The 26,387-nt window shown below is 38.7% G+C and overlaps 1 protein-coding gene across 3 annotated transcripts in view; it reads left to right on the top strand.

The window, feature by feature from the left end:
• Positions 1-4,208: 4,208 nt before the first annotated feature.
• LOC117939252 (neural cell adhesion molecule 2-like) overlaps positions 4,209-26,387 on the top strand; it is a 291,147-nt gene continuing 268,968 nt past the window's right edge. For all 3 annotated transcript variants that reach the window (XM_034864437.1, XM_034864436.1, XM_034864438.1), the window contains exon 1: positions 4,209-4,331. The gene's annotated coding sequence lies outside the window, so the exon portion shown is untranslated. The remainder of the gene's footprint in view (positions 4,332-26,387) is intronic.

Genomic DNA, 26,387 nt, shown 5'->3' with positions numbered 1-26,387 from the left:
ATTACTACAGCTGTAGCATGCTGGGTTTAGATTTTTACAGGTCTGGCAACCCGGCCCAGCTGTTGATAACAACACACAGAACCAAACACAAACAGATATTCCGTCACTAAACAGAAATTTCAAAAGGAGAAATTACTGGCATTAGCATTGTTGTCAGAAAACATCCTTAATATATATGGACTCATTGGTCTTTTTTTGATTAAAAACAGTAAATATATTACATATTGCACCTTTAATTAACACACATAATTATTTGCCTAACCACCTAATTTAATCAGCACTATGCACCTTTATTTGCTTTTAAACTAGAGCCAGTTAGAGAAGTAATTTTGCTGGAATAGGAGTGAGAAAGGGAGAAATTTGCTGCCCTAATGTTCTTCTCTCTTGGTCTTCGCCCACACAGTAACAACGTCTCCACAATACTGAGCAAAATATTTCAGTTGAATGAAAATATGACTCATTGGTAGAAATGGTATTAAACGCATTAATAAAACAGCTGTTATCTGCACTGATTCCTCACCGTAATAATGTGTGTGTGATACTGTATAGCAGCACTAAATTCTGAAAATCAATCAAATTATCCAAGTCCATAGCATTTGATCCCAAAGACTTCTGCTGTCAGCTAGACTAAATCCAAGCCTGTCATCAAAATGGCGAAAACAAGCTACTGGCGTCCTCGGCTCATTGTTAAGGAGATGTCACAGCTTGTACACCAGCATATTCTCGACATCGAGCAAACTTTTGAATCGCAGGGTGAGAAGCTGGTAGTGAGAGGGGAGCTCCAAATTCCCTGCTGCTTCTTACCTTAGCTGTCTATCAGGAGGCTCGTTATCTCAGCTTTTTACTGCCGGGCGACCTTGTTATCCTTAAGTCCTGTCTATTGTCTTATTACTTCTAAGGAGAAAGAACCAGTGTCATATTAAAAGGCTGGACAGTATCTATAGAAGCCAGCACCAAATTTCATCACAGTACCTTGCCTGTAGGGATTAGCCAGTATCCTTGCAGAGCTACAATCACATGTTGTATTATAGTGAGGGGGAACATCACTGGGATTTTGATAACGGTGTTGGAATCAAACAATGTCCAAACGTTGGATCTTCCAATCCAGTTATCATCAGTCCGGTGTAGCGAGAGATTTCCCCTCTGACACCGGATTAAATGCACTGCTGTTGTTGGACAAGATTATAACCTGGAGGTCATGTGTAACTCATGATTGTCAAAGTTCAGCACCGGTGCTGGGGCAGCCCACCCTGCAGGTTAAACGCTGTTGTGTAGCTTTGCATTGGAGGAGCTGCTCTGGCTGAATTACTGAATGACTTGCTGTTAAGGGAAGTTGTTTGACCTTTTGGTAATTACTGCTTTGATATATCTTTAAGTAACAAACTGTTTCATGGCAGGAATAGGAAAGTAAGAGTAATAGACTGACTTTTTCCCATTAAGAAGAAGAGCTGAGAGCTCTGTCCCTTCCTCAAAATACACTGTCTTGTGGCTTCATCTTCCTCTTACAGTATATGATGGATCTTTCTCTGTTTGATTGGAAAATAATGGCTATAGAAAGAAGCCATTTATTCTTCACTCTAAAGGGATGACACCCAAACTTGACATTAACTGTAGATTTTATATGATTTATGTGATGATTAATTATGTGCGGTCCAACTATTGCTTGCACAACTGGAAATGTTTCAGTGGGATGTCAGACTACAATATATGTGGAATCAAAACGCTGTGAAAACTTGTAGAGGCAAAACATAAATGTAATGTATAGTATGTGGTACTGTATATCCTAACAAAACATTTTTCGCAGGTTCAGACACTGAACCATCCAGTTAGTAAAAAAGCAGCTTCTTCAAAGTATATTCCAGTCTTTAAGTGCTTTTACTGTATTTAACCCCTTATGCCTAAATGCCTACCCTCAGTTTTCATAATATTGATTAAGTTTTAAGTTTTGAATTGATGTGGGTGCTTGTTTTAATAGGCACATTCATTAAGGACAAACACCTAAGTTTGTCAAAGCCTTCTTAATGTGAAAAGGGGCTTTATTAAACAAAAGCCACAACAGACTTCAGCTGCTGTTATTCTTAAGTGCTAAATGTCCTTTTGGGTTATCACAAACAAGCCAGATGGTGGAGCTCAGTGGACTGCTTTAATGCATACAACACATCAGAGGTGCTCAGGTGTGTCAGCTGGCCACATCTGAAATGGAATGAACTAATCTCAAAACCAAATTGTTGCCTGTCTACTAACACAAATGCACAGGAGTGCCTTGAAAGATAAAATCCAACAGTCTTTTTTCCAAGAGACAATGCACAGGAATCTCTTTATTCATGCAGTCAAGGATAACTTTGTTGAATTTAAGTGAACACCAATGATCCACATGTAACTCAACCATTCCATTCCAATTAGTAAAGACGTTAATTACTCATCGCCATACCATTTACCCCGTCACCCTGCTAGTCCATGTCTGGGAGAACGTCTTGTCACAAACAATTAAGCCAACATAGATGGAAGTTAATTAAATTTAGGGCAATGACTTGTCATTTGTTGCAAAGTCATTGCAATCACACAGCCTGGGAGATGGTTATTGATGACTGCCTTTTTTAAGGTGAGTTAACCACAGTGACTCACATTAAACGATGGCTTGCGTCTTGGAGAGACCGACTTGATTTAGCTTTGAGAGGAAGAGGCTGGGCGACAGATTTTTATGTTGCCTCTCTCTCCAGTTCACACTGTGAGCCATCTGTCTGTCCTGACCTCACACGCTTGTGGCATATATGTTCTTTGCATATTTTAGTGTTAAGATTTCATCAACATGTCATTATCAGTTCATTCGTAATATAGTAAGTGCTGAACATATTAACAAAACCATCAGATATCTTTTTGGTTTGTTGCAATGATGTTCAACAAGTAAATCACCGCTGCACCAAAGAGCAGAAGACTACGAGTGAACTGTTGTGAGTTGAAACCTAAAAGCAAGTTGATGCAATTGCATCAGGTATCAATGTCAAAATCCAATGAAAAAGAAAAAAAATCCTTCTTTGATAATATTGACTTCAGGTGTACTGTAAGAAAAAGGAACCTGCACCTTCATTTCTGTTACAACTGGGTAGCAAAATGTGTTATTTTCAAAACATATAACCACAATTTAATTGAGTCATAATGTGTGTCATCAATTTGATAAATATAATGATCCTAATGATTATATTTAGTAAACGTATACCTGCAATTCCATGACAACTGTTGTTTTTTAATTCATATCCAATATTTATTTCTATTGTGGTCAGTGATGCAAAGCAAATACACAGAAATCCAGGTTACTAGGCAACAACATACAACATGACTAATACCTGTCATCAATAAAATGTATTAAAATAAATTCACAATGACATACACATTTTAACCAGGACGGTAAACTTTTATTTCTGAATGTCTCATAATGCTTATTTCTTATTTTTGAAATGATTAGCGGACCTTCAATCCAGCTTTACTTGTATTTTTTCTTATTTATTCCATATTGAAAACAAAGGTCCATTACTACATTTTCCTAAACTCTAACTATGCAAATACAGAAGCCAGGGCATTTTCATAAAATCCCTAGTACACGCATATTTAACCCACATATCAGCTGTACGCATATATTACTAATTGGAGGCAAGAAGGATTAATGAATGAATTACATGCTTTAGTGATCCCCGCTGGGAAATTCTGTTTTTGCTTGGCCCCCCTCCACATGAAGGTCAGAGCACAGGGTTAGCTACGGAAAAACACCCTGGGAGCTAATAGAGCTTCTTTCTAAAGGACACGCAAGCAGACTGCATTCCTGCCAGCATGATGGTCTTAACCATGGGTTATGGTTTCTCTAAACATGAAACTGTCTCAGAGCACTGAACTTATCAGGATATTGGCTAGAGGAGCGTCTAATTGAAGAGAAACTGAAACAAACTTTTACAAAACCAAGACAGCTTTGGTTTTAATAGTGCAGCACAAATACCGTTGCTCCTTTGCAAAGGGTACTTCCTTGATGACAATGGAAATTACCCTTCCTAAAGTAAGTGTCATTTAGGCAAGTTCAAATGAGACTTCCACCTCATTAAGGCAGGAACTGAACTCCAGGAAGTCTCCACTGCCTCCTCAGGGTTTTGGTTACCAGGGTTGTCCACGGATATTCAGCAGCATCATGTTTCTATGTTTCTGTCTGTGTCACCAGGCAAGGGAGCCCCATCTGCTGCCACACGGGGGGATAAGAAGAAAGATTGATGGCACACAGCTTCTCCAAGCGTCATCCCACTTGGGTCTGACTCAGAAACAATGGTCTTGACACTATCAGACTGCTGGTGAGAATGCATAATCAGCCTCATGTAACACATATCCAAGTCGCTGCTTGTACTCCAAGACTGGCTTCTAACATCCACCTCCTGATTTGGTAATACAGTACATCCACTCTGTAAGCATGTCATCCATTTCAAAATCACCATAACACCTGCCTTTGCAACAGTTTTCATTCTATGTGAGTTTTAAGCCATCTATTGGACTCTGCAGGTATGAGCCTATCCTGTGTGGCCTGGCTTGGTGTTTTGCTAGTTTAACTTTACATTTTAAGTGTGTTCTCTTGCTGTACCGTTCCTAGCAAACAAACCCTCCACGGGCCACAAAAAACTTGCTTTGAGGAAAAAAAAAAAGCTTTGCCTTTCTTCTCACAGTTCCAGTTCTCAAAAAGACAGGGAAATACAGCCACGCCTTCCAGGCCAACAGGAGAAACTTAGGTTTTCAAAATAAAACACAAGTGTACTTACAGTGCAGATGCTATCTCCAAAACTCTTCTTCCCACATGCTGCTTTTTGTGAGAGAAACAGTGCGACAGTGCATTTTTTTCTCCAACCAAGTAGCAGATGTGCTGCTATCTCTGCAGAGAACAGTGGTTCATCAGTTTACTCTTGTTCTGCGGTTAACACACTATATATTATCTCGGCACCTACAGTATTCCAGGAATTACGTTCATGTTGTACTATTTAGCAGGTTACAATTTTTGTCCAATGCTAATGTTAGTGCCTACAAAGGAAGTCATGCCCTGGAGGTCAAAGTGGTGAATTGGCCTGTACAGCAGCGTGTCTGCCTTTTTTCTGTGGGAGAGCAGAGATTGTGTCCTTTAATTGCCCTGCAATAAAATATATATTTTTTTTACAATAGTCTTATATCGTAATCTTACCCTGATTAAATGGTACAGTCGCTTGACCTTAACTAAATGCTCAGTTCAGTATCCACATACATATTTGCAAGATATGTTGTACTGTAGACATCTTCATTTTGTTTCACATGTCGATAATAAGCATAATCCAGTTTTGCAAATGCAAATTAGCTGAATAATGAATTTGAGACAAGGAGAAGCGACAATCCAAGGCTCACATTTGCAACATAGAAACTCAGTCGGCTCTGGACAGTAGTGATATGTGGGACTATGGGAGGATGGCTTCTGAAGCTACTGTTTCATAGTGCTCCCTTAAGCTTTTGGGGATATTGGTTGCCTTCATTTGATGTAGACAGGGAAGCCAGGAAGAGAGAGTGACAGATATAACATGCAATACATTTTCGAGGCGAGCCTCAGACTAACGTCCACATGGACACAGGAGCTGAGATATCGGCTTTTCTTAGTGCAGAACAAAACCTTGAGCTAGAATTGGCCTTCACATAGACATAACATCCCATGGGGCTGAGTTTGGCCATGGCTTCTCTAAAGTAACTGTAAGGCCACGTGTTATAGACCAATTATTAGGACACTGAGCTTTCAGCCTACAGTGTATCCACAGTGTACAATGTATTCCCATATACAGGTACTGGAGTTCCAGACGTTTGTTTGGCTAAATGGGACCTGTAAGACTTTATCCAAACCGAGAAGGCAAGTGACAACTTTGTTGTCCTAGATTTAAACTTGGAGTTCAAATTTACTTTCCTAACAGCAGTCAGTAGCTTCCACAAAACTTTACTGGCTAAAGATGGTCCTTCTTTCTACTTAATCGGTGTGTTTCTGAGAAAAAAAGATGCTTTTGTGTTTTAGGAGAATGAAACACCTCCAAAATGCTCTCAGAACTGCTGGTAATTGCACTTAAACTGTTGTAATAGTGGAATACCAATACACATACAAATAAGAGACTATTGAAAGCTTAGATAAAAATGGGTTGGAAGGGGCGACCTCTAGCTCACCCAGTATAGTGTGTGCCCCATCCGACCCCCGGCCCTTTGCTGCATGTAGTCCCTCTTCTCTGTTCTCTTTCCTATCTTCAAGCTATCCTGTCAATTAACAATAAACAAATAATTTCTCCTGAAATAATATGTTTTTCCTCTAAAATAAAGACCAAAAAGTGACGGTAATATAATTTGTTGCCAGAAACCAAAGTAAATCACCGCTTAGGACATTGCCATTGTCCACAGGTTTTGTCCTTTTTTTTTTTTTTTTTTTTTTTACAAGATTTGAACTAAAATTACTCAGTGATTCAGTTTTTATCTTGTGACTTTTTTAGTCGGCTTACTGTGACATTGAACAACAATGAAACCCACAAAGGAACACTGAGGGTCTGTGAATACACTTGTGTGTTGTTTGGCTGTGTTTTGAATGGGTGTTTAAGTGGGCTTGGAAGAATCTCTAATGGTGCTCTTTAAGGACTGGCATTTAATTGCGTTTACTTGTCATAGTGGGGAAAGTCGCACAAGGGAAAGGTAGATTTATTTATTTTAAAGGATAGTTTATAGAAACTGTGATAGTGTAGTCATTGAGTAAAATGGCAACCCTAAAATTACTAAACATACAAGAAAGCAATTGATTGTAAAGGACTTGATTGATTTGTATGTTAAAACTATGTCAAAACTGGCTTTTGTTGGCGTGTACTGTTTGCTTGTGCTTGACAAAATACTCTCACCCAAGGTCCATTTGTTTCTCCTTTAGCTTTTTATTGCATTACACAATCTTCATCTGCAGATAGTTTTTCCAGTTGTCATAGAATCGGAGATATACAAATTTTACTGATCCTGAGCATTTAAAGGACCAATATTTGAAGTAATACATTTTTTTTTGATTAGTTTTGTCAACAATGTTCCCTCTAGATCAAGAATTAAAATTAAATCCTTCTCTAACTTGAAGCCAACATTGATGAGATGTTCTTAAAGTGCTTGGATAAACGGAAATTTGAATTTCTACGATTTGATGAGAACTTGATTGAAAACCTAAGAACAGCTACTAAATGGACCTTGTGGTTTCAACACCTACTGTCTCCAAGGTAAAACATGCCATTTAAATCATAAGAGGGGGTCAGAACACTTCAATATAATGGATTATGCACATGTTTTTGTATTTTATCTCTAAGACCTTTCTCAAGCTCTGGTCGCTCAAAGTCTGTCAGTTAAAAAAGTTCCTGAAGCACTTAGCAACTCATTTCAACCATTCTTCTTAATCATCAATGACTACGCTGCAAGCTTTTGTTGGTCTTTTAATAGCCAGCGTTATTCTTTTACTGCAATTCATTTATTTTTGGTGATTATTAGATATGCGTTGGCTGTTATATGGCTTTTGTGTCCTGTTAACCCCAAGGGAAACTGACATCTTGCTAGTTAGTTCCACGTAACAAGGTGATCAAATTTAAATTAAATTTTTCTTCTCTTTAATTTTCTTCTGTCCTCTGTGCCGGTAAATTCACAGCATGATGGAGATACACTGAACAACAACTGCCATCCAGTATCAAAAATTGTTCCTTGCCATTAACTCATCACATCCTCTCCACAGATTCCCCCCCCCCCCCCCCCCCTCCCTCCTGAGTCGCCATGCATGTAATAAAGACTGTGTCACTCTGTGGATTGATACGGTTGTCTGAGTCGATCAAGGTCCAGGTTCCTTGAGGAGAAATGAAAAAATATTGCAGGAGCAGATCTATACAAGCCGAGCAAAATGAGATTGAGAGCTCTTTTCCTTTTCATGTCTAGATATTTGGAACTGATGTTCCACTTTATAACAGCATAATGACATAAGTGCTACAAATTCATAGGTATTTGGAGATAAGTGGAGGGAGTCATTGAGGAGATTTTAGGCTTGATTATTATAAATTAGGTGTCTTGAAAAACGTGTGGGCACATTTTTATGAGGTTGACTTCATTGAATATTTTCAAATTAAAAGCTGCTGTTGAAGTTAACATGAGGAAAGGGATTCTTTTAACACTTATAAAACACACTGCGGATATATCTACATACAAGCAGATAGTTTTTATGTGCTTGACCTCCTCTTCTCACCACACACCCACAAAATCCTCTCTGAGACAAAGTTGTTTGCCCTGAGGTTACTTGCCTCATTTGCTACAGGCTAATAGCACTGACCTCAACCACAATGAAAGCCTTTAAGTGTCTTGTACTTTCCTAACTCAAATGTTTCATAGACTTCCTCCTTGACACTAGCCTGCCTTGAATGGGCATAATACAGTCAGCATTGGCCTGAACTTTGTTGAACTTTACCTACTTTCCTTGCATCTTTTCCAAACCCCTGAAGAAGGAGGAATAATGTTTTGTACAGATGGAGAGAATGACAGTGATGAGAGATTTAAACGCAACAAAAGAAACCTGCATCCAGTTGTTCAAATGACAAAACAAGCTGTCAAAGAAAGCTTGTGTTTGTCTTGCAAAGGACAACAGATCAGTAGCTGTGTTTTGCCATGTCCTCTACCAAGGCAGCTGATGGTATAAAAATGGGTACTTCTGAGATGGATCTCTCCCTTCATGAATATTGGAGCAAAGAAAGATGCCCCTGCTCTTTACTCTGATGAGCTGATGTCAAAGCCTGCCATTTGTCTTTGATTTTTCAGATAGCTCAAGTTTTTATCTGTCTTAAACTTCAGTTACACACCTGAAATGCCTTGATGTGATGTAATGTTGTCTACAGCTAAAAACAAAAAGGAGAGACACACACCACCAATCAGCAAATGACAGTTATACACTTCAGGAGTGTGGACTTGAGTGTTGGGTCACATTTTGATAAGGGACAAAATAAAAAAAAAAGACTTGCTACTTGACTTAAATGCCAGTGACTCAGGACTATTTGATATAACTCCTTGGCACAAGTCTCAGACTGAAATTATGGTAATTGTGTCTCAAGAATAACATAACACATATAACACATATAACCAAGGCATGCCACATTATTTAGCTTTGTTTAACATTTGAATTGAAAGTTTAAAAGCATCTTTTATTCATGTAAACTTACTAAATAAACTGTTGCCATCACATCAGACTCTAAAAAAAAATAGGAACCAATTAGGTTGCATTTTGCCTTGAAGAAGGTAAATAAATGGAACTATTAGGGTTAAGGTATGTTTACTTTATATCTTTTTAAGTTAGCTTAAACTGATTGCCTCAGAAAAATTAAGTAAGCCACACAAATGATTAAATAAAATGCCATTCGGAGACGGGACCAGAGTTTTTCTGGAAACAAACAAAATGATACAATGAAAACAAACCTACTTTGACTCCTTTAGAATAAAACTGTGCAAAAATAAATCCATGGCTTTATCACCAATACCAATATTTAATCAAACTTCCCCCCTGCTGAACTTCCCAAGCAAATTTACATTATCCAGTGTTTAAAAGAGAAAACAAACCGCTGTCACTAACATACATAACTTAACTCTTAACACGTAACATTTTAATAATTTTATTATAACACTTTAAACTAAGTTGTACAACCTTTTAAACTACAGGAAAAAAATTCAAATTATGTTAAAATAATGTAAAATCGTAAAACATATTTTTAAAATAAAGCGGTCCGGTTGGGGGATGTTACTGTCACAATTTGGACAAGATAATAATTTATAATAAAAATGTACAGTAGGTGATGTTACACTGTCTGGTGCAGTGGATGTTCACCTGGACATCGTCATGGAGAACGCCCCTCACGGAGCTGTCGGAGAGAGACAATACTTATAGCAACTACTGAACTGTGTATGATGTCATGCAAAAGAAGCCAATGAAAATGTTTTTATTTATAACCTCTTAGTCCATAATTAATACTTAAGCTTATTTAATTATTATTTTAGATTGTTTTAGTAACTTTTAAATCTCATTCATTCAGATGAAGGCATAATTCCAATTAAAACAAATTAAACTGCCCATGTGAAGTTAATTTTTATCTAGGAGTAAAGATTCTAAAAATTAAGTTTTCTAAATGTCTTCTTTTGTTCAAGAGGCCCTGTGACTTTGTCCCGCCTCTGAAAGACAGTCAACATGTCTTGCCACGCACTGTATGAGGCAGTTGTTGTATCTGGGATGTTAAGGGAAAGTCTTTCTCTTGCAAGGTTGAAGGGGTCAGCTACTCAGTGAACTCTGAGCTACAGATTGGGTTTGCTGTATACACCGTGAAAAACTCAAAGGGGACTTCTCCCATTGCTGCTGAAATTTGCCACAAACCTTTTTCAAAGTCAAAAGACCTGCTAAAATCTGCATTTCCTAGGACGTATGACAGTAGCGATAACAATGCACATCAGGGATTTAGCAAAATAATACTATGGAATTTATTGTACCTTCATGGACTGTCAACAGTTTACAGATTGTGACAGCAAAACGCTTCTTTTCCCCTTATTGGTTTACATTTTTCACAAGGCTTGCCGTTGCTTTGTTAGTACAAGAGGCAGCAGAGGAGATACGAGTCTCTTTAAAAAGACTTCTGACAGCTGCAGAAAGGCGTTTTGGAAAGAAATTGCAAATCCATCTCTTGACTCTTTTTTTTATAATCTAACATCATGATGAAGTGAGAGGACCCAAGGGAAGTGGCAGCAGATATAGCTGTGAGTTTCAATAAGGCATGTGTTCATATAGTGGACGAATATGAGCTCTCTACTGTCAGGCAGTTAGACGTAATGTTACTAAAATGGAGAGGAAATGGCCAGAAGCAATCTCAAATGGCTCAGTGATCGTTATTCATTGGTGTTTAATTGTGCTAATTCTGTAAAGGCTAAGATGTGCCTCCGCAGGCCGATGAATTGATGTGTGGAGGAGGAGGTCCTCTGTTGTTTATGAAATTAATTACAAACGTTTAATGAAAAGGAAATTTTCCCATTTGCATTTTCATAGGTTCTCAGGTTGATGTAGATGACATGTTTTTTCAATACTTTGACCACGCGCTAATGGGAATTGCCTTTAAACTGACATATTTAATCATTCCTAGAAGTCTTTTTCGTTGATTTTGGACACCGCTTTTGAATAGCACTTATCCTTAATTTTTGTCATTAATTCTCCCATATTGTAAGCCATATAGCTGTGATTGTGCCATTGTTCAGTAATGCTGTTTCCTGCAGCAACTGGACTTCTTTTTGAACCCGGGGGGTGGCACGCCAAGTATCCAGTACGTTCCAATAAAGCCACAAATTTATGAAGATGTTGTTTTGAGAGGTGTTTTGACCCTAACATGATGGCAAAACACCCTGAGGATACCTAATAATGGATTGTGTGATACGTCCGCTGAGCAATGCAACATCAGTCACTACCCAAGAGGGAAACAAGATGGGGGTGTGAGGACTCTCATTTTGATTACGAGCGCCTCATTCTCTCTCTTGTTTTGTTCAAGGCCTGAGGTCTGAGTTTTGAAAGCATGGGACCTTTAATGATCTTCAACAGTTTGTTTCTAACAAGCAATGACAGACAACATCATCTCATTTCCCTCTCCTCTGCTCTCCCACTCTCCAGGCTTTTATCTTTGCTCAGCCTTTGAACTAGGCCTTAAGGCAGTTGCATCAAAATAGACATCGCCCTGAGGAAGCCTAACTCCAGATAGAATACTCTCTAATTCTGGTATCTCCCTCTTACAAAACAGCTGAGTGGCCAAAGGGAGGGAACATACTTTATAAATACTGATTTCCCTTTTAAACTTCTCATATTGTTTCATTTAAATAACTCTTTAAGGGCCCAAAGAGCTACAATTATTTAATTTTTCCTTAAGAAAATGCAAGTATTTAGGAAAATTTCAATTTCTAAACACAAATTTGCCCCTTAGATTTATTTTGTGACCCTTTTGGAGAGGGCCTAGTTAAAAATAACAGTAAAATGCTACTTACACATGAACTCATATTAAGAATTCAATACAATACACTCAGGCGCTGTTTTTCTAATGCTCTTACTTTGGGTACAAAGTGGATTTTTCTGCTGTACTTTAACTCAAGAACACTTTTGAAAGCTGGACTTTGATTGTATGAAGTATTTTATTTTTAATGTTCATATATAAATTGCTACTTTTACTTAAGTAAATGATCTGTGTACTTGCACACAACACTGGTGCTCAAACTGTACATCTAAGTGAAAACAGAAACATAGATAGATAGATAGATAGATAGATAGCTATGGATCCCAAAAAAAAGGGAAATGATGGTGTTACAGCAGCAAAGATACATCAGTCACACAGTACAGACTATAAATACCAGGATACAATATACACACATACAATATACATGAAATAATAATGATAATAGTAATAGAACAAGTAAACACAGTTATTGTAGCTTTTGTTCCAGTCTCTTTATTGACAAGCACGCTATTTGTAGTGTTATTCAATCCATGGACTGTTGTTGGGGTGGGTATTAACATTGAAACAATGAATGAAATAATGTTAACTGGTAATGGTGTTTTTTTTTTTTAAATCTGTGTTGTGCTGTCATTTTTCTAGAAATTTACTCCAAACAGTAACTTTTAACTTTACATGAATCCCTCTTAAAAGCCTATTCTCACCTCTGGAGCTAAGTAGTTTGTCCGGTGAAGACAAATCACTGAAGAGCTTTTGTACCCTGATGGATGCAGAGCTAAACAAACCGTACTGTATCTACAAACATAAATCAGACGCTCTGCACAAAGGGACAAGGAGAGGATTAGTTCATTAGCTGGAAGTTGCCAATGAAAGTGATTACCAGGATCCTCACCTGTGTTGGTTTATCCCTCTCTGATTCATCAAAGCTAGCTATTTAAAGGAACAGTTCAACATTTTGGGAACTAGGGTTAGTTGCTTTCTTCCAAAGAGTTAAATCATAAATGTATGCTTTAATACTAAGGTATTTGGATTAGGCTAATTAATTATATAACATGGTAATTAGTGAGCTCATAAGGTGTTGTTAGGCAGATTTAGTTACCTTTGGACAAAGCTAGGCTAGCTGTTTCCCCCTGTTTCCACCCTTTATGCTAAGCTAAGCAAGCCTGCTGCTGGCACTCGCTTTATATTTGGTTGGACCTGATTAAGTTCCATTTGTTCATGAAGACCTTGAGATGCAGTAGGGGGCTATGAAAGCTATGCTAGTAAGTGGACCTTGAGTAGAACATATTCTGTCACACAAATGTGACAATGTTACAGTTCAAAAATAGCAGTATTGTGATGCAAATGGAATCTCTTATTTAGCTTGAATGTTTTTATTAATATGCAATATTTTAAGACATTTCCTGGCCTGGTACATGATGTGCAGGAAGGTGATTACATGCAGGGCTAACACGTAACATTTCTGTGGGAAACAGTACGACAAGAACAATCTAACCAGTGAGCTCTGCTGGGTACTCCCTTGTCTAATCTACTAGGTCATGTTGCTCCTCTACTCATTAGTTGGATCAGCTTTTCTGTGAATAAGACTTTAAACGTGAGTGTTTCTCTCCTGTTTTAGGGAAACGAAGCATCTTTGAGTTCTCCTGTGGCACCTGGCCCACTTATTACAAGAGCTTCCAGTGAACAGTCATCCATCTTGTTGTTTGTCTCCAAACAATGTACATGTCTCTTGAAATTCAGATAAAGCGACTAAAAGGCTTTATTATAGATTGAATTAAGCTGCACTTAATGTAAAGCTGTTCAACACTTCTTTTCTCTTTTTAGCGCATTTAAGACATTATTGTGGATCAGCAGGGCTTAGTGAACTTGGAGGGGGTCAGCTACCATATGTCCACCGTATGTCTATATTTCCAAGCTGAAATCTTTTCATCATATGTTTTATAAACCCATTTTACCCCTTAGGTCTAATAAAGATGTATGTGTCATTCTCTAATCTCTTCTTGCATTGGAAAGAGCAGAAGTAATTATAATTTTTTTTTTTTATATGAATATAAGTTCAGTGAGAATACATTTGTTGCTGCAGATTTGGCTTACTTTTCTAACTTTCCTTTCTCTGTGATATTTACACACCGAACACATACTTTGAATTTAATGAGAAAACAACTTAATGGAGTGGCTGAGGGCTTCATAAGCAGGCCTAACGATGTTCGCCTACACCAGGCTATTTGGAGATTGAAATCTAATTCATGCAGTACCTTAATCTAATTCAAACACCACTACAAAGATTCTCATGATTATGAGTGGCATTTAATTATAGATGTGTACCCTATAATCAACTTAGAGAGAAAACGCTCACAGAATTAAAAAGTTGTATGGCATGTAAATCACGCTCTATCCAAGCTTTTCCTTTGTCAGAAAAAGATTGTCTAAATAGGTTCGGCTAAAAGGCCTAATGTCTAATTTGTCTTTAGTAAGGCAAAATAGATCCAGGCTGATTATAGGGACTGTCACATTAGCAGCAGGCCCCAGTAGATATGTTGTTGTTCACAGCTCTGGCTCAGACAGAGAAAATGGGATAACAGGTGAGAAGGGTGTACAGGCTTTCTAACTGGTTGGCAGTTGTTTATGATGTCGACATTTCCTTAGCAGGAGCTCGCTGCAACAACCGACACTGCCATCCACTTCACTCTGTACTATATGTTCTTATCTCCTCTTCTACATCATCTGAAGGCTTTTCTATTGTGGGATTTTTTTCTTCCTTGTGCTGCTGAATAATAATCACTTAACAATGAACTGGTAAAATAAGATTGCAATTTCCACAGTATTCTATTTAATTGATATACATTTAAAGTTTAACACTTAGCTCAGTTGGTGGTGCAGGCGCACTTACCGTACATGTTTATAGAGGTTTACTCCGCGACGCAGTGGCCGTGGGTTTGACCCCTCTTCTCCCTCTCTCTCCCCTTTTAACTCATGTCTTCATCTGTCATGTGAAAATAAAAGTCTAAAAATGTTCAAAATGGCGTTTTAGACGTTTTATGGACAAAGGTCTGGTGGTGAAGGTGAAGGAGGTTGCCATTCTCATGGAGCAGCACGGCTGGAACACAGGATTTGGGTGTTTAGGCACATTTCCTTCTTTCCAGATGGACCTCAGTTTGACAAAAGCTGTTCTAGCCTTCTCATTTCAGGCTTTTAAGGTCTGCATATGTCCCTCCATATTTGCCCCAACACTTCTCAGGTAGGCATTCATGTCTTCTTCCTCAGCTTTGCTCAGTTGGATGGAGTCATCACTGATGTTGTTGATGCGTATTACTCTGATCTTGTATGACTGTAAGGCATGTCTTGGCAGACGTTGCTGCTAGCAGGGCAGTTTATGCCTGCATCTGTGGTTAAATGGATGATGGTAAGGCTCTATAATCTGCAAGTTCAGATCTTTCGTTCTTCTCATGATCCAGTCCACTGCCAGGAAAGAAAGCAAGTGGGACAGCAGGCAGCCCCCTGTCTGATGCCAGTGGCCATGGTAACAGGATCTGCCGGCCATGGTAACAGGATCTGCCAGCCATAGTGCTCTAGGCCATCTGATAAGTTTTGGTACATCCTTCTAACCCCAACCGGTCCGTCAGACACCGCCTACCAAGAGCCTGGGTCTGACCGAGGTTTCTGCCTAAAAGGAAGTTTTTTCTTGCCACTGTCGCACTGTTGCTTGCTCTGGAGGAAACTACTAGAACTGTTGGGTCCTTGTAAATTCTGGAGTGTGGTCTATCTGTATAGTGTCTTGAGATAACTCTTGTTATGAATTGATACTATAAATAAAATTGAATTGAATTGAATGATGGGGATTAGCTTTTCTGGCATGCTACAATGTCCCATGCCTTCTGAAAGTCTATGAATATGTTGTAAAGAGATTCCAGTGATGCGAAGCATGGCATTGTGGCCAGTGCAGGATTATTAAAAATAATTATAACAGAGCCTGCATGGGCAAATGGCCAGAAAACACCAGAAACATATTCAGAAGTTCAGTGAAAGCACCTTATGCATAAAATCAAACAGTATTCTTTTCAATATTCTTCTAGATATTCTGCATTAATGCAATTGAATGCTAATAATCCTGTGGCAAAAAAAACGTTATGGGTCAACAAGTTTTTATAAGAAACCTATTCCCTCAGCTGTTGCTTGTAGAATAACTAGATTATAGAGTGATGCTATTTCCAGAGGAGTTGTATAGAAAGGCTCTTCTTAGCCTTTTCAATCCAAAACACATACTTGTGCTGCACGAGTGGCAATGGCGATCGAGCCAGGTTAAAAGAGAGCTACCTTTTGTAACATACTGTAGCAAACCATGGCTTTAGGCTCAACGTACCTCAACACTAACCTATTAATCTTGCTTCGTAGTACACCCCTCTGTAATCAAACAGCAAATTATTTTTAAATGTAATGGGAATATACAGACACAGACATATTTTTAGTCTTCATGAGTTTAAAAACGATTACAGCACCTGTCATCTGTAATTTTATAGATGCCCTTGCAGACATGGACTTTTTCTCCTCTCTCCTTCCCAAATGCACAAAAATTCATGACAACAAAAGAAGCTCTACTGGAAATGTGGCCATTTAGTGACAGCTGAAGCCCATGTAGAGGCGGCCTCAGACCACCCGGGACAAAGTCAAGGACTCTTTGTATACCGCTGAACAAATAATGTTCTTGTGTCTAAGCCCCTTTTGAAAAAAATGACAAACCCATTAAAAAGCGTCCACCCTTACCACTGTGACTGAGCCACTGTGGATACTCTGTGAGGTAATTGCATGCAAACACTTTGCAAACAAGCTCAGAGACAACACCTAGCATGGTGCTGACCTGCGTGATATTCTTTTTGTCAGCAGTGGCCACAATCAAGAGAAAAGAATGACCATCTAAAATAGTCCCTCGCTTTCTCTTCTGAGTGCGTAGTCTTACAAGATTTCTCCTCTCCGTCTCTCTTATAAAAGCCAACTCAGTCTTTATATCACCATTTGTCTGTGCCTTTGACTCAATTTCCACATAATAACTGTTGGTAATTTTTACTGACCTTGCAGCATTAAGGTTGCTGTTGCATAAATTGGGAGTAATTGATGAGAACTGTCTGCTCTGACTCCCATCTCTTCAACAGGTTCTCCTGGATCACATCAAAGGATTGCACAATATGATTCAAAGAGGAATATTTGGACTTTTTGTATTAAGCGTGAAATACAAATGGGTGAAAATGAGTCGGCTGTGACTTATCAAAGTTTCTGCTCAAACATGGTTTAAAGGACAGGAATGGGATGGTTTTGGCTCATTACCAGCTTCAGTAAGCCAGACCTCTCTCTGTCACTCCACTTCACAGTAAAAGTGATTCCTCTACTCGCTTGAGAGGCGTAATCCACCATTGCAAATATGATGAGGATGTGAATGCATGATTAAATACTATTGTATAATGCTAATATTAACATTTGGAATTGTTACAGATTTACTTATGCTGGAAGTGAGAGCGGATGAAGTAGGAGGAGTAATGCAAAGCAGAGAAATAGAAATTCTTTTTTAGAATTTTTTTGTGAAATCCCTCTTTTGTCTTTATGTAAAACAATTTCAATGACTCCTGATTTTTTAAAGGAAATGTATTCAATACCTACCTACAACCAACCACCCATTATATAAACCCGCATTTGGCTCAAGCTTACTGTTGAACACAAAAATGTAGGCACAACAATTTGTATGATATACAAAATCACGTGGCGATCAGTCCCATGACCGTTAAGTTTAGCAGTCTTTATAGTTAAATTCCTCTGGTCCTTTCAGGGGCTGTTGCAGTTGAGTGTAGAATATAAAAGGTGTCTGTCATGCGTGGGGCAAAACCTCCATTGTGTTTTGGGGTGACCTCTAGCTCACGCAGTAAGAGTGTCCGCCCCATATAGGCTGAGTCCTTTGCAGCGGCCGGGGTTTGACTCCGACCTATGGCCCTTTGCTATGTGTCATCCCCCATCTCTCTCCCACATTTTCTGTCTATCCACTGTTACTATCTAATATAAAAGGAAAAAAAAGCCCTGGGTTTTATGACCAACCCATCCACTTCAAATTACTCCCAATGCAGACCAGTAGCAGTCAATGTGGTGCATACAGCAATAAATAAGTGGAATACACATACTCTATGATTTACTGATGATTTAATGCATTACTTTCCATAGCTACATGTACAAATGCTTCATGAAAATGGCCGGCACTATTGCAATTCAAATCAGCCTATTTGAGAACCACGGACAGCGCAATAGATTTGTCATACACAATTAGTCAGTTAGATAGATTCTAACTTGCACAAAGTCAGACAAAGGATCATTGAGTCAGGCAGACTAGACTAACATATTCTACCAAATCCCTCTGCCCCTGCACTCACTCTGCTGTTTGGGATGGGGAGGCGGGGGATGGCAGGTTAACAAGGGGCATGCAATTTTGTCATTTTGCTAACAAGGGGGATGGGATCCACCCTTAAATCTCCTACTAGATGTCACATTATGCAAGATAATGTCGCTTAGTGCTTTTTTACTGTGGCTTTAAAATTTGGAGGTCAGAGAAGTCCTATAAAACATAGTTTGTTTGAAGAGTACAAGAAAAAAATGAGAACGGTTGACAAAAATCTTAAAACCTCTCTTTACCGTTTTAAATGAAACTTAATAGTAATAATAATTTATGCTGTTTATTCATCCCCAGTGGGGAAAATACAAATTACACTCTGTTAGTAATCACTACACACAGGCCTGAAATACAGGACCTAATGATGCACAAATGGAGAGATGTCAGAGTGAGTGAGCTGCCGGCTGGACCCGCGCCCTGAGCGGTTAGGGGGGTATGGTGCCTTGCTCAAGGGCACCTGGTTGTGCCCAGGAGGTGAAGTGGCATCTCTCCAGCTAACGATCCAAACTCCTCACTGGTCCGTACAGGGACTTGAACCGACAACCCTCCTGTTCCAACTCAACTCCCTATGGACTGAGCTACTGCCCCCCCACTTGAGAATGTGAATCAGTAGTTAAAGCAGAATCTTCACTTGCAGAATATGTGCCGTCAGGCTGATCTGTAACCTCTAACCATGTTTATGCACCAGATTCTCCGCTCTGTATTTGAAATGAATGGAGTGAAAATCCTTTTGTTTGGTAACACTGGCCTGTACACAGGCGAGAAAGTGGGCGGATGTTTTACCTGCTCTCTGACTTCGTGCTCCAAACAAAAAAAGCCCATGTTCTTGTTCATAAACAGAAGCTCTGCTGAATGATTACAAAAAAAAGCACATAGAATCCGGCTACATACATACATTTTTTTCTTTTACTATGATTGTTTGCTATTAAATTAGTCAGACAAAGCCCAAATTTCTGAAACTGACCTTTTATATGCTATTCAAGTCTTCCCCCTGGGAAAAACATCCGGTGAATTTTATAAATCATTTCATGACAAAATAGTTCTGCTCATGCTGAGAATGGTGAGCGATTCTATGAATCCAATAACTGCTTGCTCTTGAAAGGGGGAAGGGAAGAGGTTTATCCGGGAGGTTACAGACCTGTTGCTCTCTTAAACTGTGACTTAAAAACACGAACTAAAGTCTTGGCGACAAAATTAGGTAGACATATTTCCCCACAGTACACCCTAATCAGACTTGATTTATCCTGGGTCGTTTTTCTTTTAGTTATGTCCGTTTGCTTTTAAATACCACTTATTCAGTGCAAAGGAAGAATACACGGACTTCTGTTTTATCCCTTGATGCCCAGAAGGCATTCTATCAGATTGAATGGCCTTACATGCTGAAGACACTAAAACAATTTGGATTTGGGGAAATTTTCATTGAATGGGTGAAGATAATTCATTGTGAACCAGTATCCTCTATTCTCACAAATTCAGATAGATCCCAGTTGTTTGAGTTGAAACGGGTTGGAATACAGAGCGACCCTCTTTCTCCTCTTCTTTTTGAAATGAACTTGGAACCACTTACAATAGGCATAAGGAGTCACCCAGGTATTCATGGGTTAAAGTTTGGTAATGGTGAACACCTTGTTAATCTGTATGCTGATGATTTATTGATCTGTTATCAGACCCAGTGGTCTCAGTTCCTAACCTTCGGAGTTATATAATCATTAAATTAGTTACTACCCACATTACGTATCTTGGCCTCAAGATCTCCAGAAACCCTAAACTTTTTTCTGAAATTGAATATTTTGGCTATGATGGATAGACTAAAAGCTAACATTAAGAACTGGAAGTTGCGCCCTCTATCAATGATCAGCCATATCAATGCTGTTAAAATGGTTGCACTTCCAAGATTCTTGTATCTTTTTCAAAACTCCTGTATATATTTGCCATTATCCTTTTTTTAAACAACTGGATTTAGCCGTCTTGTCATTTGTCTGGGCTGGTAAACCTCGTATTTCTAAAGCCCATCTGCAGAAGAATTTAAAAAGTTGTTGGTCTTGGCCTCCCTGAGTTTAGGCATTATTACTAGGCTGCTAATGCAAGGGCTCTCATTTTCTGGCAGTGGGGGTTATTTAGCTACAATAATGTTCTTAGTAAGTCTTTGAAGATATTTAATCAAATAATTACATTTCTTGGATTACCAAATGTGTTATGGGTAAATGCCCCAATAACAGGCAATCACTTGTTCGAACCAGGTTTGACGGATGAGTTTATTTGTACTGGAGGAAGTGGGGCATGTGCGTTGCATTTTTAGATTTTTACAAACATTTTACACATTCACATTTTGCTTCTTTCCCTATGCTCCAGGCAAGATATCACCTCCCTCAGTCATATTTTTATCGATACCTACAGCTGTGACACTCACACGTTTCTAATTTCCCAAATAGACCACTCAATATAATTTTTATCTTACAACCAAACTCCAAACACTTCGTTTCCCACTTTATCTCTGCTTTTGAGACTCCCGCGGATGCCAGTCTTCTCAGGAAGGAACGGGCAAAAGAACTGGGAGTTCCACTGTCAGGAATTATGGAAGGAGAGCCTGTCCGGTCTACAGAAGTGTTCTGTAAACTCTAGCTATCGGTCAGTTCAATTTAAAGTCATACATAGACTGCATTATTCCAAGCCTAAACTTAATAGAATATTTGAATCAGTGTCTCTCATGTGTAATAATGTGGTGTACTGCCCAGTACTGGACAACTTTTGGAGTGACATATTTAATTGGTTCTCAAAGCAATATAAAATAACCATACAACCAGACTGTAACCTGGCAATCTTTGCCTCCTGTGAATGGGCATCGACCCTCCCTTCCCACTGCAAGCAGGCACTTAGAACAGGCATGGCAGCGGCCAAGACATTGATTTTACTCAACTGGAAGACTCCACCATCTCCTTGTTTTAAGAGGTGGCTCAACAAAATGGTTTGTGTTTCTTGGAACAGAGTCGCCTTGGCAGAGGGGAGACACCAAACTATTATGAGAAAGCGTGGAAACCATTTTTGGCTTTACTTGGTGGGACTTAAATCACCAACATATGTTCTAGGCTTTTATGTATTTGTATGGTTTTACATTTTTGGCAATGACTAAGGGTTTGTGTGTTCTTTTTCTTTTTGTTTGTTTTCTAATTATACTCCTGATGGTATCATGAGACAGGAAGCCCTGGACTACTTTGGTTATTGTATATGTTCTCATATAGCCTCTGTATTTCTTTTATTACTTAATTTACTTCATGTAACAATGTCATATGCTGTATGCCCGGAGGTTTTTTTCTATTTGTTTTGTAAAAGCTTAAACATAAATAAAAGTCAAAGGTATTATAAGTATTAAAAGTAGAATCAAAAGTACTTATCAGCGAGCACATTATGAATTAAAATTAATGTCATGTTTTTCAGAGGTTCACTATTACATAAAAGTCTCCAAAAAAATCCCGTCCTCTTCATTAGTTGCCTAGCAACTGCAGAATTGTTCCCTAAAAGTATAAATATTTATTTGTATATATATTTTTTTTACCTAGCATCAGGGTCTGGAACACTTTGTTCCACATAAACCCAATTTCATTTATAGGTAATAGGCTCAATGTTTGATGCATTTTATCCAATAAACCCTGCCAATTTGCTGTTGGAACGGCTTTGTGTTTGAACCTGTGGCACAGAAGAAGATAGTTATGATGATGTTGGTGAATTGGCTATGTACCACAGTAGATCCAAACTCCAATTTACTGTTTAGTGACAAACTAACAGTTTTTGAACTAGTTACACACTCTTCTTCTGGGATGGGATGATATGAGCTCAGGAAATCAGGCTGAAGTCATAACTTAAAATCCATTAAAACCACACAGATTCCTTTGGAAACAATCTCAAATCAACCAGGTCAGATCTGAACTACCAAACGAGTAGTTACCATGTAAATAGTAGATACAATACATTCACAGTTGGCAACACAGAGCACTAAATTTATGTTTAAAGATAACCACAGTGAGATGAAATCATGTTGTACAGGGATAAACGCAAGCGCTTTACACTCATTACAGCTCTTACATAGACTGACTTATAAAGAGCAATTAATATTTAATGAGTAAATGAGGCATGTAAGGGAAGTTATGCATGTAGCTTTTTGATATTTGCCTTTGTTTTAGTGACATCTTGGTAAGTAATAATGGATTTAAAGGCCCCCTTTAAACTAAGTTAAACGTTAACTACATGTTGTAGAAATTGCCTGTGGGCTTTCTGGATACCATGTGAAAGATCATATTCTCATTTGTGCTTATCATTTTATAGCAACGTTTAGGGGCTCTCTTACTGTAATTGAAATGCAGTGGACATAAAACGTCTCCACTCCCCTGTTAAGATGCCAGATTTTTGTGATGTTAAAAAATGAGACAAAGATAAATCATGTCACAACTTTTTCCACTTTTAATGTGACCTATAATGTGAAAAAAAACTGAAAAATAAAAACATGTAATAACCTGGTTGCAAAAGTGTGCACACCCTTAAACTAATACTTTGTTGAAGCACCTTTTGATTTTATTACAGCACTCAGTTTTTTGGGTAGGCGTCTACTAGCGTGGCATATCTTAACGTGACAATATTTGCCCACTGTTCTTTAAAAAAGTGCTTCATATGTGTCATATTGCGAGGACATTTCCTGTGTGCAGCCCTCTTTAGATCTCCCCACAGATGTTCCATTGGATTCTGGTCTGGGCTCTGGCTGGGTCATTCCAAAACGGTAATCTTCTTTTGGTGAAGCCATACTTTTGTGGATTTGGATGTGTGCTTTGGGTTGTTGTCATGCAGAAAGGTGTACTTCCACTTCATCTTTGTAACGGAAGCCGGAAGGTTTTGTGCCAAAATTGCCTGGTATTTGGAACTGTTCATAATTCCCTCCACCCTGACCAAGGCCCGGTTCCAGCCCCAAAGCATGATGCTGCCACCACCATGCATCACTGTGGGCATCTTTTGGAATTATGGCCAAAAAGTTAAACCTTGGTTTCATCAGACCATTTCTCACATGCTTTTGGGAGTCTTGAGGTTTGTTTTTGCAAACTCCAGCCAGGCTTGGAGGTTTTTCTTTGTAAGAAAAGGCTTCCGTCTTGCCACCCTACCCCAAAGCCCATTTATATGAAGAATACAGGAGATTGTTGTCACATGTGGCAAACAGCCAGTACTTGCCTGATATTCCTGCAGCTCCTTTAATGTTGCTGTAGGCGTCTTTGAAGCCTCCCGGAGCAGTTTTCATCTTGTCTTTTCATCAATTTTGGATGGACGTCCTGTTCTTGGTAACGTCTCTGTTGTGCCATATTTTCTCCACTTGATGATGACTGTCTTCACTGTGTTCCATGGTATATTTAATGCTTTGGAAATTCTTTTTACCCTTCTTATATCTTATTTTTTATGTTTCAACCTCGAAGATTTCAGTGGCTTTTTCAATTGAATTTTTCACATTATAGGTCACATTAAAAGTAGAAAAAAATTCTGACATGATTTATCTTTGTCTCATTTTTTTTCATCATAAAACGGGTGTGTAGACTTTTTATATCCACTGTATCTCCAAAAGCGTGTTAAAGCAGTTTTGCTGCTTTCATGGCATGTTAGCATCGCCCTTTGTGAACACGTTAGCATTTAGCTCCAAGCACCACTGTGCCAACATACAGCCTTTTCAAAGCTTTAATTTTTTATAAGTTGACTTGCAACTACCCGTACGGCTGTGTCGATCTTATCTGCACGTTGCCATTTTCGTGGCCATTCTTCTGGCTCTGGCACACAGAGATGACATCCCCATTTTTAATCCAGCCTACAATGATATCAGATATTGGCAGCAGTCCAGAGCTCTGAAATCAGGTTGCACAGAGTGCAGGGAACTTACATGTGCAGTGTGCATTTATTTGTAATTAATTAAAGCAGAAGCTGCCAATGCATAGCCGTTTGATCCACTCAGTACCAAATGAGCCGTCTTTTATTGGTAAATTACTTTGATTAAAGACAGTACAGTATATAAACATAAAGAGGAATTCATGCCTGAGTAAGCCTTAAATACTGCAGTCTTTGACGCCTGTGTCTTGTATTCTACATGGCACTATCTATCTGAAGCTCACTCTGTATTTGTGTTAATTGCTCTGTGTTGTTGACCTGGGAGAGGGCTGCAGAGAAAAAGGAAAAAAAAATTAGAAGAGTGGAAGTATAATCACCATCTGTTGTCAAGGTCATTTGCCACACTATAAACACATCCATCATGACCCAAAAATGTTCACAGTTAACTGGAAATGAAGTCGTTAGTCTTGGTGACATTTCACATTCAATATTTTTGGATCATTGTGGAGTATAACAGGGCAGTAAAGACCAGACCTAATCACCAGACCAGATATGATCACCTATTTGATCTTTTATTCATTATAGTTTCAGTGCTAAAGTTTCCTTTCAAATAATAAAAATAGCATTTTGATAAGTTGGCAGCACAAGTCGATCTTTATTTTCCAGCAATGTCAGGGTCTAGTACAGCTTTCTTGCTTGACATTATCTATATAACCTCTTTGAGAATCATCTAGCCAATCAGGGAAGCTCTCATAAAGGGCAAATCCCCAACATCCTGTCAGTCATGCAAACAGTATTTCAGCTTTGTTTCATCTCAAATGCCAAAGCAAGGCTTCATCTCTGCCTTGGCAGCCAAGTGCAGGTTATTTGTTGGTGAAATGTACCATGAGATGTTGAACCTGTTGGAAACTAATGTTTCATACACTGGAAGAGACATGCGATTCATTTAGTTTTATACAACCTTGTTTAAAGCAAAACATTGTTTGTAAACCCAAGGCCCGTGACCCCACGCTTCTTTCATTAGGCCCAGTTTACCAACCTGCCATCCTGAGATTTTCTTGGCATGAGGAGTGAAAACAAATACAGTTCCAGCCTAGTTAACTCTAACTAAGCATGATGGACCTGCCTGCGCTCTTTATTCTCATTTTCGTACTTTGGTTTTGATGTCATGTTTATTTCCCTGCCCACGCTTTGAGGAAGCATTTTACCACAGTGGGACTCGAGGTTGCGCCCTGTCTAATTTGTAAAAGTGTTTTCAAGTAGCAACTTCTCCTTACACCTGCAGTGCTCTGCTTCCAGCTGACTTCCTATCCCATTGAGGAGCACGTGCCTGTCATGTTTAATGACTTCTCTTATACAGGATATAGATATGCTTAAGTAAGTTAAATATGTAAAATACAACGAGGACTGAAGAATTGAGAACTTCTAGGAACTAGTCTTTGTGACAAATATGAGAGTGCTCTTTGGTAGGGGGCATGAACACATTCAGTGAGCATCAAGGAACAATCCAAGGTACTTGTCTTTAGAAAAAAGGTAAAATTACCTAATTACATCTGGCCCATTCTAACTAGAATACGATTAAAAACCAGCCATCCAGCCTTCTTCAGGAAGTTAGAGGAAATGAGTGAAGACAATGATGTACCTCCTTATCTTTGTATTTCTTTCATTTCCTTCTTAGCTCCTTAAAGCTTTCACTTCCCATCAACTATTCAATGTCCTCAAAGAACCCAGCAGTAAAATGTACAGGCAGCATTCATTGGATTTATTTATATTTTAGTCCTTTTGATTTTTGCAGCTTTCATACATTAATCATAATAATCACAATGTCACCTTTTTCCTCCACATTTTCTGGAAGTGAGTACTGATAACGTGTGAACTTGTGTTTACTGATTATATTCCTCAAAAATCACCTGATTGACACTCAGGAAGTGGGCTGTGACACACACACACACACACACACTGTCCCATAACTGGCCTTCAAATTTGTAAACATCACCACAGTGCCCTTCTTACATTTAGCAACAATGATAAATTGTCCGGAAACTTGCCAGAGGCTCTCCGTTATTGGTTTTTAA

This window comes from Etheostoma cragini, chromosome 24 (genome assembly GCF_013103735.1).
Source record: "Etheostoma cragini isolate CJK2018 chromosome 24, CSU_Ecrag_1.0, whole genome shotgun sequence".
Classification (NCBI taxonomy): domain Eukaryota; kingdom Metazoa; phylum Chordata; class Actinopteri; order Perciformes; family Percidae; genus Etheostoma; species Etheostoma cragini.
Note: the sequence above shows the minus strand (reverse complement) of the source record. Positions and strands in the feature narration are given on the sequence as shown.